We start from the raw sequence: 14,051 nt of genomic DNA, 5'->3' as shown, positions 1-14,051 counted from the left end.
ATGAAGAAAGAAGCATGAAGAAAAAAAAATGTATATGGAGTTGCTGACATGAGTGCAATCTACAAAGCCGTTGAGGCTGATCCTCATGGGAGGATTATTGCACCAGGACCCTTAGCACTTTTAAAATGCCATTCAATGCCACGGGCTAGATGTAAACTGCAGATGACCATGTTGTGGTAGTTACCATGGATACCCAAGTGATGTGTGAGCTAACACATAGGCCCAACAGATTCCAAGAAGGCCAGAATCACCAGCGGCACCACCATCGATTGTCAGGTCACCCGGATTCAGCAAATACCAGAGTCCAAAATGATGCAGGTTTATACTGTTAATTTTCAGTTTATCGTTACAGTTGGTGTTATTCCATGTCGGAAGGGACGCAGCTACAGCCAGTGGGGTAACTAGAGACAGGCAGGCAGCTATGTGCAACAAAGGTAGGCGTGTTGTTTTCATATGCAGATCTGAAATATTGTCTTATATGCAAGAGGAGGAGTGATGGGGGTTCAGGCAAAAGCCAGGCTATGGATTGCATTGCTAAATGCTCCATCAGAGTGCAATGGTCGCCTGTCCTTTTTTTAAGTGATGATGTGGGTTTAGCCTGTGCTGTATGTATGTATGGGTGGCTGACTGCCACCCACCCAGAAAGTGTATGGGAGGCTGGTTGGCTGCCAGCCTTCCTTCCATTCCTATGAGTAATGTGAGTGCTCATGAAGGGGACATGGTTGGGTCCACCCCTTTCCCGGTTATCCCCTCTAGGCCTTTTGGCTTAGATCAAGTGTAAAAAAAAGAAAGGATCTTGCGACAGATCGCATCCTGAGGCACGTTTTTTTTTATGTGAATACTTGCACTTGGGTGACTTGTGAGCACATACTGATACATACGTTCCCTATCTGGGGACCATAAATTAAATGGATTTTTGAGAAAGGGAGCTGATTTGGAAGCTTGCTTCTGTCGCCCTATGCATTGACCCGATGTGGCAGTATCTTCGGGTAGTGAACAGTGCACCACCCCATTCCAGTGTTAAACAAGAAAGATTCTCATTTAATCCTCCGTGGGTGAGAATTTGAGTTTGAGAATTGGAGACCAAAATGATGAGTTGCACTGACTGGTTTATGAACGTCTATTCATTTAGCGTTTTAATGACCATGTTTGCACACTGATTGGTGTAAAAAAATAAAATAAAACTAAATAATAATAATCTAGCACACCTGTGCAGGTTTGACATGACATGACAGGTAGCTGTCTTGTGGGTGGTGCTGAATCCTGTTAAATGACATGAGGGTCTCATGCCTATACACAAGGGTGTGTCATTGCTGTTGCTTGACCATGCATTGGTTTCTGTGGTCAGTGAATGATAAAAACAAAATTTACCATCCATTGATGGATGGGAAATCCGCCATGAGGCATTTTTTTTTAGAAACTGCTGCTCACAACCAATGTTGCAATGGAGTGTCTCCATCTGCTGGTGGTATTGGAAAGGCATTAGTGCTATGACAGGGTCTGAAGAAGAAGAAGAAGAAGAAGAAGAAGAAGAAGAAGAAGAAGACGGAAAAAAATATATATAAAAAGAAAAAGAGAGAGAGAGAGAGACTGACTTAGTGAGCGAGTGAGTGAGAGAGTGAGAGTGAGTGAGAGTGAATGAGTGAGTGAGTGATTGAGTGAGTGAGTGAGTGAGTGAGTGAGAACAAATGAGTTAAAGCAAGTGAGTGAGAGAGATCGAATGAATGAAAGTCTGAATGACAGAAAGAAAAAAGGATGAAGAAAGAAGCATGAAGAAAAAAAAATGTATATGGAGTTGCTGACATGAGTGCAATCTACAAAGCCGTTGAGGCTGATCCTCATGGGAGGATTATTGCACCAGGACCCTTAGCACTTTTAAAATGCCATTCAATGCCACGGGCTAGATGTAAACTGCAGATGACCATGTTGTGGTAGTTACCATGGATACCCAAGTGATGTGTGAGCTAACACATAGGCCCAACAGATTCCAAGAAGGCCAGAATCACCAGCGGCACCACCATCGATTGTCAGGTCACCCGGATTCAGCAAATACCAGAGTCCAAAATGATGCAGGTTTATACTGTTAATTTTCAGTTTATCGTTACAGTTGGTGTTATTCCATGTCGGAAGGGACGCAGCTACAGCCAGTGGGGTAACTAGAGACAGGCAGGCAGCTATGTGCAACAAAGGTAGGCGTGTTGTTTTCATATGCAGATCTGAAATATTGTCTTATATGCAAGAGGAGGAGTGATGGGGGTTCAGGCAAAAGCCAGGCTATGGATTGCATTGCTAAATGCTCCATCAGAGTGCAATGGTCGCCTGTCCTTTTTTTAAGTGATGATGTGGGTTTAGCCTGTGCTGTATGTATGTATGGGTGGCTGACTGCCACCCACCCAGAAAGTGTATGGGAGGCTGGTTGGCTGCCAGCCTTCCTTCCATTCCTATGAGTAATGTGAGTGCTCATGAAGGGGACATGGTTGGGTCCACCCCTTTCCCGGTTATCCCCTCTAGGCCTTTTGGCTTAGATCAAGTGTAAAAAAAGAAAGGATCTTGCGACAGATCGCATCCTGAGGCACGTTTTTTTTTGTGTGAATACTTGCACTTGGGTGACTTGTGAGCACATACTGATACATACGTTCCCTATCTGGGGACCATAAATTAAATGGATTTTTGAGAAAGGGAGCTGATTTGGAAGCTTGCTTCTGTCGCCCTATGCATTGACCCGATGTGGCAGTATCTTCGGGTAGTGAACAGTGCACCACCCCATTCCAGTGTTAAACAAGAAAGATTCTCATTTAATCCTCCGTGGGTGAGAATTTGAGTTTGAGAATTGGAGACCAAAATGATGAGTTGCACTGACTGGTTTATGAACGTCTATTCATTTAGCGTTTTAATGACCATGTTTGCACACTGATTGGTGTAAAAAAATAAAATAAAACTAAATAATAATAATCTAGCACACCTGTGCAGGTTTGACATGACATGACAGGTAGCTGTCTTGTGGGTGGTGCTGAATCCTGTTAAATGACATGAGGGTCTCATGCCTATACACAAGGGTGTGTCATTGCTGTTGCTTGACCATGCATTGGTTTCTGTGGTCAGTGAATGATAAAAACAAAATTTACCATCCATTGATGGATGGGAAATCCGCCATGAGGCATTTGTTTTTAGAAACTGCTGCTCACAACCAATGTTGCAATGGAGTGTCTCCATCTGCTGGTGGTATTGGAAAGGCATTAGTGCTATGACAGGGTCTGAAGAAGAAGAAGAAGAAGAAGAAGAAGACGGAAAAAAATATATATAAAAAGAAAAAGAGAGAGAGAGAGAGACTGACTTAGTGAGCGAGTGAGTGAGAGAGTGAGAGTGAGTGAGAGTGAATGAGTGAGTGAGTGATTGAGTGAGTGAGTGAGTGAGTGAGAACAAATGAGTTAAAGCAAGTGAGTGAGAGAGATCGAATGAATGAAAGTCTGAATGACAGAAAGAAAAAAGGATGAAGAAAGAAGCATGAAGAAAAAAAAATGTATATGGAGTTGCTGACATGAGTGCAATCTACAAAGCCGTTGAGGCTGATCCTCATGGGAGGATTATTGCACCAGGACCCTTAGCACTTTTAAAATGCCATTCAATGCCACGGGCTAGATGTAAACTGCAGATGACCATGTTGTGGTAGTTACCATGGATACCCAAGTGATGTGTGAGCTAACACATAGGCCCAACAGATTCCAAGAAGGCCAGAATCACCAGCGGCACCACCATCGATTGTCAGGTCACCCGGATTCAGCAAATACCAGAGTCCAAAATGATGCAGGTTTATACTGTTAATTTTCAGTTTATCGTTACAGTTGGTGTTATTCCATGTCGGAAGGGACGCAGCTACAGCCAGTGGGGTAACTAGAGACAGGCAGGCAGCTATGTGCAACAAAGGTAGGCGTGTTGTTTTCATATGCAGATCTGAAATATTGTCTTATATGCAAGAGGAGGAGTGATGGGGGTTCAGGCAAAAGCCAGGCTATGGATTGCATTGCTAAATGCTCCATCAGAGTGCAATGGTCGCCTGTCCTTTTTTTAAGTGATGATGTGGGTTTAGCCTGTGCTGTATGTATGTATGGGTGGCTGACTGCCACCCACCCAGAAAGTGTATGGGAGGCTGGTTGGCTGCCAGCCTTCCTTCCATTCCTATGAGTAATGTGAGTGCTCATGAAGGGGACATGGTTGGGTCCACCCCTTTCCCGGTTATCCCCTCTAGGCCTTTTGGCTTAGATCAAGTGTAAAAAAAGAAAGGATCTTGCGACAGATCGCATCCTGAGGCACGTTTTTTTTTGTGTGAATACTTGCACTTGGGTGACTTGTGAGCACATACTGATACATACGTTCCCTATCTGGGGACCATAAATTAAATGGATTTTTGAGAAAGGGAGCTGATTTGGAAGCTTGCTTCTGTCGCCCTATGCATTGACCCGATGTGGCAGTATCTTCGGGTAGTGAACAGTGCACCACCCCATTCCAGTGTTAAACAAGAAAGATTCTCATTTAATCCTCCGTGGGTGAGAATTTGAGTTTGAGAATTGGAGACCAAAATGATGAGTTGCACTGACTGGTTTATGAACGTCTATTCATTTAGCGTTTTAATCACCATGTTTGCACACTGATTGGTGTAAAAAAATAAAATAAAACTAAATAATAATAATCTAGCACACCTGTGCAGGTTTGACATGACATGACAGGTAGCTGTCTTGTGGGTGGTGCTGAATCCTGTTAAATGACATGAGGGTCTCATGCCTATACACAAGGGTGTGTCATTGCTGTTGCTTGACCATGCATTGGTTTCTGTGGTCAGTGAATGATAAAAACAAAATTTACCATCCATTGATGGATGGGAAATCCGCCATGAGGCATTTGTTTTTAGAAACTGCTGCTCACAACCAATGTTGCAATGGAGTGTCTCCATCTGCTGGTGGTATTGGAAAGGCATTAGTGCTATGACAGGGTCTGAAGAAGAAGAAGAAGAAGAAGAAGAAGAAGAAGAAGAAGAAGAAGACGGAAAAAAATATATATAAAAAGAAAAAGAGAGAGAGAGAGAGAGAGACTGACTTAGTGAGCGAGTGAGTGAGAGAGTGAGAGTGAGTGAGAGTGAATGAGTGAGTGAGTGATTGAGTGAGTGAGTGAGTGAGAACAAATGAGTTAAAGCAAGTGAGTGAGAGAGATCGAATGAATGAAAGTCTGAATGACAGAAAGAAAAAAGGATGAAGAAAGAAGCATGAAGAAAAAAAAATGTATATGGAGTTGCTGACATGAGTGCAATCTACAAAGCCGTTGAGGCTGATCCTCATGGGAGGATTATTGCACCAGGACCCTTAGCACTTTTAAAATGCCATTCAATGCCACGGGCTAGATGTAAACTGCAGATGACCATGTTGTGGTAGTTACCATGGATACCCAAGTGATGTGTGAGCTAACACATAGGCCCAACAGATTCCAAGAAGGCCAGAATCACCAGCGGCACCACCATCGATTGTCAGGTCACCCGGATTCAGCAAATACCAGAGTCCAAAATGATGCAGGTTTATACTGTTAATTTTCAGTTTATCGTTACAGTTGGTGTTATTCCATGTCGGAAGGGACGCAGCTACAGCCAGTGGGGTAACTAGAGACAGGCAGGCAGCTATGTGCAACAAAGGTAGGCGTGTTGTTTTCATATGCAGATCTGAAATATTGTCTTATATGCAAGAGGAGGAGTGATGGGGGTTCAGGCAAAAGCCAGGCTATGGATTGCATTGCTAAATGCTCCATCAGAGTGCAATGGTCGCCTGTCCTTTTTTTAAGTGATGATGTGGGTTTAGCCTGTGCTGTATGTATGTATGGGTGGCTGACTGCCACCCACCCAGAAAGTGTATGGGAGGCTGGTTGGCTGCCAGCCTTCCTTCCATTCCTATGAGTAATGTGAGTGCTCATGAAGGGGACATGGTTGGGTCCACCCCTTTCCCGGTTATCCCCTCTAGGCCTTTTGGCTTAGATCAAGTGTAAAAAAAGAAAGGATCTTGCGACAGATCGCATCCTGAGGCACGTTTTTTTTTGTGTGAATACTTGCACTTGGGTGACTTGTGAGCACATACTGATACATACGTTCCCTATCTGGGGACCATAAATTAAATGGATTTTTGAGAAAGGGAGCTGATTTGGAAGCTTGCTTCTGTCGCCCTATGCATTGACCCGATGTGGCAGTATCTTCGGGTAGTGAACAGTGCACCACCCCATTCCAGTGTTAAACAAGAAAGATTCTCATTTAATCCTCCGTGGGTGAGAATTTGAGTTTGAGAATTGGAGACCAAAATGATGAGTTGCACTGACTGGTTTATGAACGTCTATTCATTTAGCGTTTTAATGACCATGTTTGCACACTGATTGGTGTAAAAAAATAAAATAAAACTAAATAATAATAATCTAGCACACCTGTGCAGGTTTGACATGACATGACAGGTAGCTGTCTTGTGGGTGGTGCTGAATCCTGTTAAATGACATGAGGGTCTCATGCCTATACACAAGGGTGTGTCATTGCTGTTGCTTGACCATGCATTGGTTTCTGTGGTCAGTGAATGATAAAAACAAAATTTACCATCCATTGATGGATGGGAAATCCGCCATGAGGCATTTTTTTTTAGAAACTGCTGCTCACAACCAATGTTGCAATGGAGTGTCTCCATCTGCTGGTGGTATTGGAAAGGCATTAGTGCTATGACAGGGTCTGAAGAAGAAGAAGAAGAAGAAGAAGAAGACGGAAAAAAATATATATAAAAAGAAAAAGAGAGAGAGAGAGAGACTGACTTAGTGAGCGAGTGAGTGAGAGAGTGAGAGTGAGTGAGAGTGAATGAGTGAGTGAGTGATTGAGTGAGTGAGTGAGTGAGTGAGAACAAATGAGTTAAAGCAAGTGAGTGAGAGAGATCGAATGAATGAAAGTCTGAATGACAGAAAGAAAAAAGGATGAAGAAAGAAGCATGAAGAAAAAAAAATGTATATGGAGTTGCTGACATGAGTGCAATCTACAAAGCCGTTGAGGCTGATCCTCATGGGAGGATTATTGCACCAGGACCCTTAGCACTTTTAAAATGCCATTCAATGCCACGGGCTAGATGTAAACTGCAGATGACCATGTTGTGGTAGTTACCATGGATACCCAAGTGATGTGTGAGCTAACACATAGGCCCAACAGATTCCAAGAAGGCCAGAATCACCAGCGGCACCACCATCGATTGTCAGGTCACCCGGATTCAGCAAATACCAGAGTCCAAAATGATGCAGGTTTATACTGTTAATTTTCAGTTTATCGTTACAGTTGGTGTTATTCCATGTCGGAAGGGACGCAGCTACAGCCAGTGGGGTAACTAGAGACAGGCAGGCAGCTATGTGCAACAAAGGTAGGCGTGTTGTTTTCATATGCAGATCTGAAATATTGTCTTATATGCAAGAGGAGGAGTGATGGGGGTTCAGGCAAAAGCCAGGCTATGGATTGCATTGCTAAATGCTCCATCAGAGTGCAATGGTCGCCTGTCCTTTTTTTAAGTGATGATGTGGGTTTAGCCTGTGCTGTATGTATGTATGGGTGGCTGACTGCCACCCACCCAGAAAGTGTATGGGAGGCTGGTTGGCTGCCAGCCTTCCTTCCATTCCTATGAGTAATGTGAGTGCTCATGAAGGGGACATGGTTGGGTCCACCCCTTTCCCGGTTATCCCCTCTAGGCCTTTTGGCTTAGATCAAGTGTAAAAAAAGAAAGGATCTTGCGACAGATCGCATCCTGAGGCACGTTTTTTTTTGTGTGAATACTTGCACTTGGGTGACTTGTGAGCACATACTGATACATACGTTCCCTATCTGGGGACCATAAATTAAATGGATTTTTGAGAAAGGGAGCTGATTTGGAAGCTTGCTTCTGTCGCCCTATGCATTGACCCGATGTGGCAGTATCTTCGGGTAGTGAACAGTGCACCACCCCATTCCAGTGTTAAACAAGAAAGATTCTCATTTAATCCTCCGTGGGTGAGAATTTGAGTTTGAGAATTGGAGACCAAAATGATGAGTTGCACTGACTGGTTTATGAACGTCTATTCATTTAGCGTTTTAAGGACCATGTTTGCACACTGATTGGTGTAAAAAAATAAAATAAAACTAAATAATAATAATCTAGCACACCTGTGCAGGTTTGACATGACATGACAGGTAGCTGTCTTGTGGGTGGTGCTGAATCCTGTTAAATGACATGAGGGTCTCATGCCTATACACAAGGGTGTGTCATTGCTGTTGCTTGACCATGCATTGGTTTCTGTGGTCAGTGAATGATAAAAACAAAATTTACCATCCATTGATGGATGGGAAATCCGCCATGAGGCATTTGTTTTTAGAAACTGCTGCTCACAACCAATGTTGCAATGGAGTGTCTCCATCTGCTGGTGGTATTGGAAAGGCATTAGTGCTATGACAGGGTCTGAAGAAGAAGAAGAAGAAGAAGAAGAAGAAGAAGAAGAAGAAGAAGACGGAAAAAAATATATATAAAAAGAAAAAGAGAGAGAGAGAGAGAGAGACTGACTTAGTGAGCGAGTGAGTGAGAGAGTGAGAGTGAGTGAGAGTGAATGAGTGAGTGAGTGATTGAGTGAGTGAGTGAGTGAGTGAGAACAAATGAGTTAAAGCAAGTGAGTGAGAGAGATCGAATGAATGAAAGTCTGAATGACAGAAAGAAAAAAGGATGAAGAAAGAAGCATGAAGAAAAAAAAATGTATATGGAGTTGCTGACATGAGTGCAATCTACAAAGCCGTTGAGGCTGATCCTCATGGGAGGATTATTGCACCAGGACCCTTAGCACTTTTAAAATGCCATTCAATGCCACGGGCTAGATGTAAACTGCAGATGACCATGTTGTGGTAGTTACCATGGATACCCAAGTGATGTGTGAGCTAACACATAGGCCCAACAGATTCCAAGAAGGCCAGAATCACCAGCGGCACCACCATCGATTGTCAGGTCACCCGGATTCAGCAAATACCAGAGTCCAAAATGATGCAGGTTTATACTGTTAATTTTCAGTTTATCGTTACAGTTGGTGTTATTCCATGTCGGAAGGGACGCAGCTACAGCCAGTGGGGTAACTAGAGACAGGCAGGCAGCTATGTGCAACAAAGGTAGGCGTGTTGTTTTCATATGCAGATCTGAAATATTGTCTTATATGCAAGAGGAGGAGTGATGGGGGTTCAGGCAAAAGCCAGGCTATGGATTGCATTGCTAAATGCTCCATCAGAGTGCAATGGTCGCCTGTCCTTTTTTTAAGTGATGATGTGGGTTTAGCCTGTGCTATATGTATGTATGGGTGGCTGACTGCCACCCACCCAGAAAGTGTATGGGAGGCTGGTTGGCTGCCAGCCTTCCTTCCATTCCTATGAGTAATGTGAGTGCTCATGAAGGGGACATGGTTGGGTCCACCCCTTTCCCGGTTATCCCCTCTAGGCCTTTTGGCTTAGATCAAGTGTAAAAAAAGAAAGGATCTTGCGACAGATCGCATCCTGAGGCACGTTTTTTTTTGTGTGAATACTTGCACTTGGGTGACTTGTGAGCACATACTGATACATACGTTCCCTATCTGGGGACCATAAATTAAATGGATTTTTGAGAAAGGGAGCTGATTTGGAAGCTTGCTTCTGTCGCCCTATGCATTGACCCGATGTGGCAGTATCTTCGGGTAGTGAACAGTGCACCACCCCATTCCAGTGTTAAACAAGAAAGATTCTCATTTAATCCTCCGTGGGTGAGAATTTGAGTTTGAGAATTGGAGACCAAAATGATGAGTTGCACTGACTGGTTTATGAACGTCTATTCATTTAGCGTTTTAATGACCATGTTTGCACACTGATTGGTGTAAAAAAATAAAATAAAACTAAATAATAATAATCTAGCACACCTGTGCAGGTTTGACATGACATGACAGGTAGCTGTCTTGTGGGTGGTGCTGAATCCTGTTAAATGACATGAGGGTCTCATGCCTATACACAAGGGTGTGTCATTGCTGTTGCTTGACCATGCATTGGTTTCTGTGGTCAGTGAATGATAAAAACAAAATTTACCATCCATTGATGGATGGGAAATCCGCCATGAGGCATTTTTTTTTAGAAACTGCTGCTCACAACCAATGTTGCAATGGAGTGTCTCCATCTGCTGGTGGTATTGGAAAGGCATTAGTGCTATGACAGGGTCTGAAGAAGAAGAAGAAGAAGAAGAAGAAGAAGAAGAAGACGGAAAAAAATATATATAAAAAGAAAAAGAGAGAGAGAGAGAGACTGACTTAGTGAGCGAGTGAGTGAGAGAGTGAGAGTGAGTGAGAGTGAATGAGTGAGTGAGTGATTGAGTGAGTGAGTGAGTGAGTGAGTGAGAACAAATGAGTTAAAGCAAGTGAGTGAGAGAGATCGAATGAATGAAAGTCTGAATGACAGAAAGAAAAAAGGATGAAGAAAGAAGCATGAAGAAAAAAAAATGTATATGGAGTTGCTGACATGAGTGCAATCTACAAAGCCGTTGAGGCTGATCCTCATGGGAGGATTATTGCACCAGGACCCTTAGCACTTTTAAAATGCCATTCAATGCCACGGGCTAGATGTAAACTGCAGATGACCATGTTGTGGTAGTTACCATGGATACCCAAGTGATGTGTGAGCTAACACATAGGCCCAACAGATTCCAAGAAGGCCAGAATCACCAGCGGCACCACCATCGATTGTCAGGTCACCCGGATTCAGCAAATACCAGAGTCCAAAATGATGCAGGTTTATACTGTTAATTTTCAGTTTATCGTTACAGTTGGTGTTATTCCATGTCGGAAGGGACGCAGCTACAGCCAGTGGGGTAACTAGAGACAGGCAGGCAGCTATGTGCAACAAAGGTAGGCGTGTTGTTTTCATATGCAGATCTGAAATATTGTCTTATATGCAAGAGGAGGAGTGATGGGGGTTCAGGCAAAAGCCAGGCTATGGATTGCATTGCTAAATGCTCCATCAGAGTGCAATGGTCGCCTGTCCTTTTTTTAAGTGATGATGTGGGTTTAGCCTGTGCTGTATGTATGTATGGGTGGCTGACTGCCACCCACCCAGAAAGTGTATGGGAGGCTGGTTGGCTGCCAGCCTTCCTTCCATTCCTATGAGTAATGTGAGTGCTCATGAAGGGGACATGGTTGGGTCCACCCCTTTCCCGGTTATCCCCTCTAGGCCTTTTGGCTTAGATCAAGTGTAAAAAAAGAAAGGATCTTGCGACAGATCGCATCCTGAGGCACGTTTTTTTTTGTGTGAATACTTGCACTTGGGTGACTTGTGAGCACATACTGATACATACGTTCCCTATCTGGGGACCATAAATTAAATGGATTTTTGAGAAAGGGAGCTGATTTGGAAGCTTGCTTCTGTCGCCCTATGCATTGACCCGATGTGGCAGTATCTTCGGGTAGTGAACAGTGCACCACCCCATTCCAGTGTTAAACAAGAAAGATTCTCATTTAATCCTCCGTGGGTGAGAATTTGAGTTTGAGAATTGGAGACCAAAATGATGAGTTGCACTGACTGGTTTATGAACGTCTATTCATTTAGCGTTTTAATGACCATGTTTGCACACTGATTGGTGTAAAAAAATAAAATAAAACTAAATAATAATAATCTAGCACACCTGTGCAGGTTTGACATGACATGACAGGTAGCTGTCTTGTGGGTGGTGCTGAATCCTGTTAAATGACATGAGGGTCTCATGCCTATACACAAGGGTGTGTCATTGCTGTTGCTTGACCATGCATTGGTTTCTGTGGTCAGTGAATGATAAAAACAAAATTTACCATCCATTGATGGATGGGAAATCCGCCATGAGGCATTTTTTTTTAGAAACTGCTGCTCACAACCAATGTTGCAATGGAGTGTCTCCATCTGCTGGTGGTATTGGAAAGGCATTAGTGCTATGACAGGGTCTGAAGAAGAAGAAGAAGAAGAAGAAGAAGAAGAAGACGGAAAAAAATATATATAAAAAGAAAAAGAGAGAGAGAGAGAGAGACTGACTTAGTGAGCGAGTGAGTGAGAGAGTGAGAGTGAGTGAGAGTGAATGAGTGAGTGAGTGATTGAGTGAGTGAGTGAGTGAGTGAGTGAGAACAAATGAGTTAAAGCAAGTGAGTGAGAGAGATCGAATGAATGAAAGTCTGAATGACAGAAAGAAAAAAGGATGAAGAAAGAAGCATGAAGAAAAAAAAATGTATATGGAGTTGCTGACATGAGTGCAATCTACAAAGCCGTTGAGGCTGATCCTCATGGGAGGATTATTGCACCAGGACCCTTAGCACTTTTAAAATGCCATTCAATGCCACGGGCTAGATGTAAACTGCAGATGACCATGTTGTGGTAGTTACCATGGATACCCAAGTGATGTGTGAGCTAACACATAGGCCCAACAGATTCCAAGAAGGCCAGAATCACCAGCGGCACCACCATCGATTGTCAGGTCACCCGGATTCAGCAAATACCAGAGTCCAAAATGATGCAGGTTTATACTGTTAATTTTCAGTTTATCGTTACAGTTGGTGTTATTCCATGTCGGAAGGGACGCAGCTACAGCCAGTGGGGTAACTAGAGACAGGCAGGCAGCTATGTGCAACAAAGGTAGGCGTGTTGTTTTCATATGCAGATCTGAAATATTGTCTTATATGCAAGAGGAGGAGTGATGGGGGTTCAGGCAAAAGCCAGGCTATGGATTGCATTGCTAAATGCTCCATCAGAGTGCAATGGTCGCCTGTCCTTTTTTTAAGTGATGATGTGGGTTTAGCCTGTGCTGTATGTATGTATGGGTGGCTGACTGCCACCCACCCAGAAAGTGTATGGGAGGCTGGTTGGCTGCCAGCCTTCCTTCCATTCCTATGAGTAATGTGAGTGCTCATGAAGGGGACATGGTTGGGTCCACCCCTTTCCCGGTTATCCCCTCTAGGCCTTTTGGCTTAGATCAAGTGTAAAAAAAGAAAGGATCTTGCGACAGATCGCATCCTGAGGCACGTTTTTTTTTGTGTGAATACTTGCACTTGGGTGACTTGTGAGCACATACTGATACATACGTTCCCTATCTGGGGACCATAAATTAAATGGATTTTTGAGAAAGGGAGCTGATTTGGAAGCTTGCTTCTGTCGCCCTATGCATTGACCCGATGTGGCAGTATCTTCGGGTAGTGAACAGTGCACCACCCCATTCCAGTGTTAAACAAGAAAGATTCTCATTTAATCCTCCGTGGGTGAGAATTTGAGTTTGAGAATTGGAGACCAAAATGATGAGTTGCACTGACTGGTTTATGAACGTCTATTCATTTAGCGTTTTAATGACCATGTTTGCACACTGATTGGTGTAAAAAAATAAAATAAAACTAAATAATAATAATCTAGCACACCTGTGCAGGTTTGACATGACATGACAGGTAGCTGTCTTGTGGGTGGTGCTGAATCCTGTTAAATGACATGAGGGTCTCATGCCTATACACAAGGGTGTGTCATTGCTGTTGCTTGACCATGCATTGGTTTCTGTGGTCAGTGAATGATAAAAACAAAATTTACCATCCATTGATGGATGGGAAATCCGCCATGAGGCATTTGTTTTTAGAAACTGCTGCTCACAACCAATGTTGCAATGGAGTGTCTCCATCTGCTGGTGGTATTGGAAAGGCATTAGTGCTATGACAGGGTCTGAAGAAGAAGAAGAAGAAGAAGAAGAAGAAGACGGAAAAAAATATATATAAAAAGAAAAAGAGAGAGAGAGAGAGAGACTGACTTAGTGAGCGAGTGAGTGAGAGAGTGAGAGTGAGTGAGAGTGAATGAGTGAGTGAGTGATTGAGTGAGTGAGTGAGTGAGTGAGAACAAATGAGTTAAAGCAAGTGAGTGAGAGAGATCGAATGAATGAAAGTCTGAATGACAGAAAGAAAAAAGGATGAAGAAAGAAGCATGAAGAAAAAAAAATGTATATGGAGTTGCTGACATGAGTGCAATCTACAAAGCCGTTGAGGCTGAT

The 14,051-nt window shown here is 43.3% G+C and overlaps 8 pseudogenes; all 8 read left to right on the top strand.

Moving 5' to 3' along the window:
* The first annotated feature begins 745 nt into the window (after nt 1-745).
* Nucleotides 746-1,010, top strand: LOC130342718 (U2 spliceosomal RNA; annotated as a pseudogene).
* Nucleotides 1,011-2,500: 1,490 nt separating this feature from the next.
* Nucleotides 2,501-2,764, top strand: LOC130342683 (U2 spliceosomal RNA; annotated as a pseudogene).
* A 1,471-nt stretch (nt 2,765-4,235) lies between these two features.
* LOC130342681 (U2 spliceosomal RNA) lies at nt 4,236-4,499 on the top strand (annotated as a pseudogene).
* Nucleotides 4,500-5,988: 1,489 nt separating this feature from the next.
* Nucleotides 5,989-6,252, top strand: LOC130342680 (U2 spliceosomal RNA; annotated as a pseudogene).
* Nucleotides 6,253-7,723: 1,471 nt separating this feature from the next.
* Nucleotides 7,724-7,987, top strand: LOC130342679 (U2 spliceosomal RNA; annotated as a pseudogene).
* A 1,493-nt stretch (nt 7,988-9,480) lies between these two features.
* Nucleotides 9,481-9,744, top strand: LOC130342678 (U2 spliceosomal RNA; annotated as a pseudogene).
* Nucleotides 9,745-11,228: 1,484 nt separating this feature from the next.
* Nucleotides 11,229-11,492, top strand: LOC130342677 (U2 spliceosomal RNA; annotated as a pseudogene).
* A 1,483-nt stretch (nt 11,493-12,975) lies between these two features.
* On the top strand, nt 12,976-13,239 carry LOC130342675 (U2 spliceosomal RNA; annotated as a pseudogene).
* The last annotated feature ends 812 nt before the right edge of the window (nt 13,240-14,051 follow it).

Source organism: Hyla sarda, unplaced genomic scaffold (genome assembly GCF_029499605.1).
Source record: "Hyla sarda isolate aHylSar1 unplaced genomic scaffold, aHylSar1.hap1 scaffold_658, whole genome shotgun sequence".
In the NCBI taxonomy this organism is placed as follows: domain Eukaryota; kingdom Metazoa; phylum Chordata; class Amphibia; order Anura; family Hylidae; genus Hyla; species Hyla sarda.
Note: the sequence above shows the minus strand (reverse complement) of the source record. Positions and strands in the feature narration are given on the sequence as shown.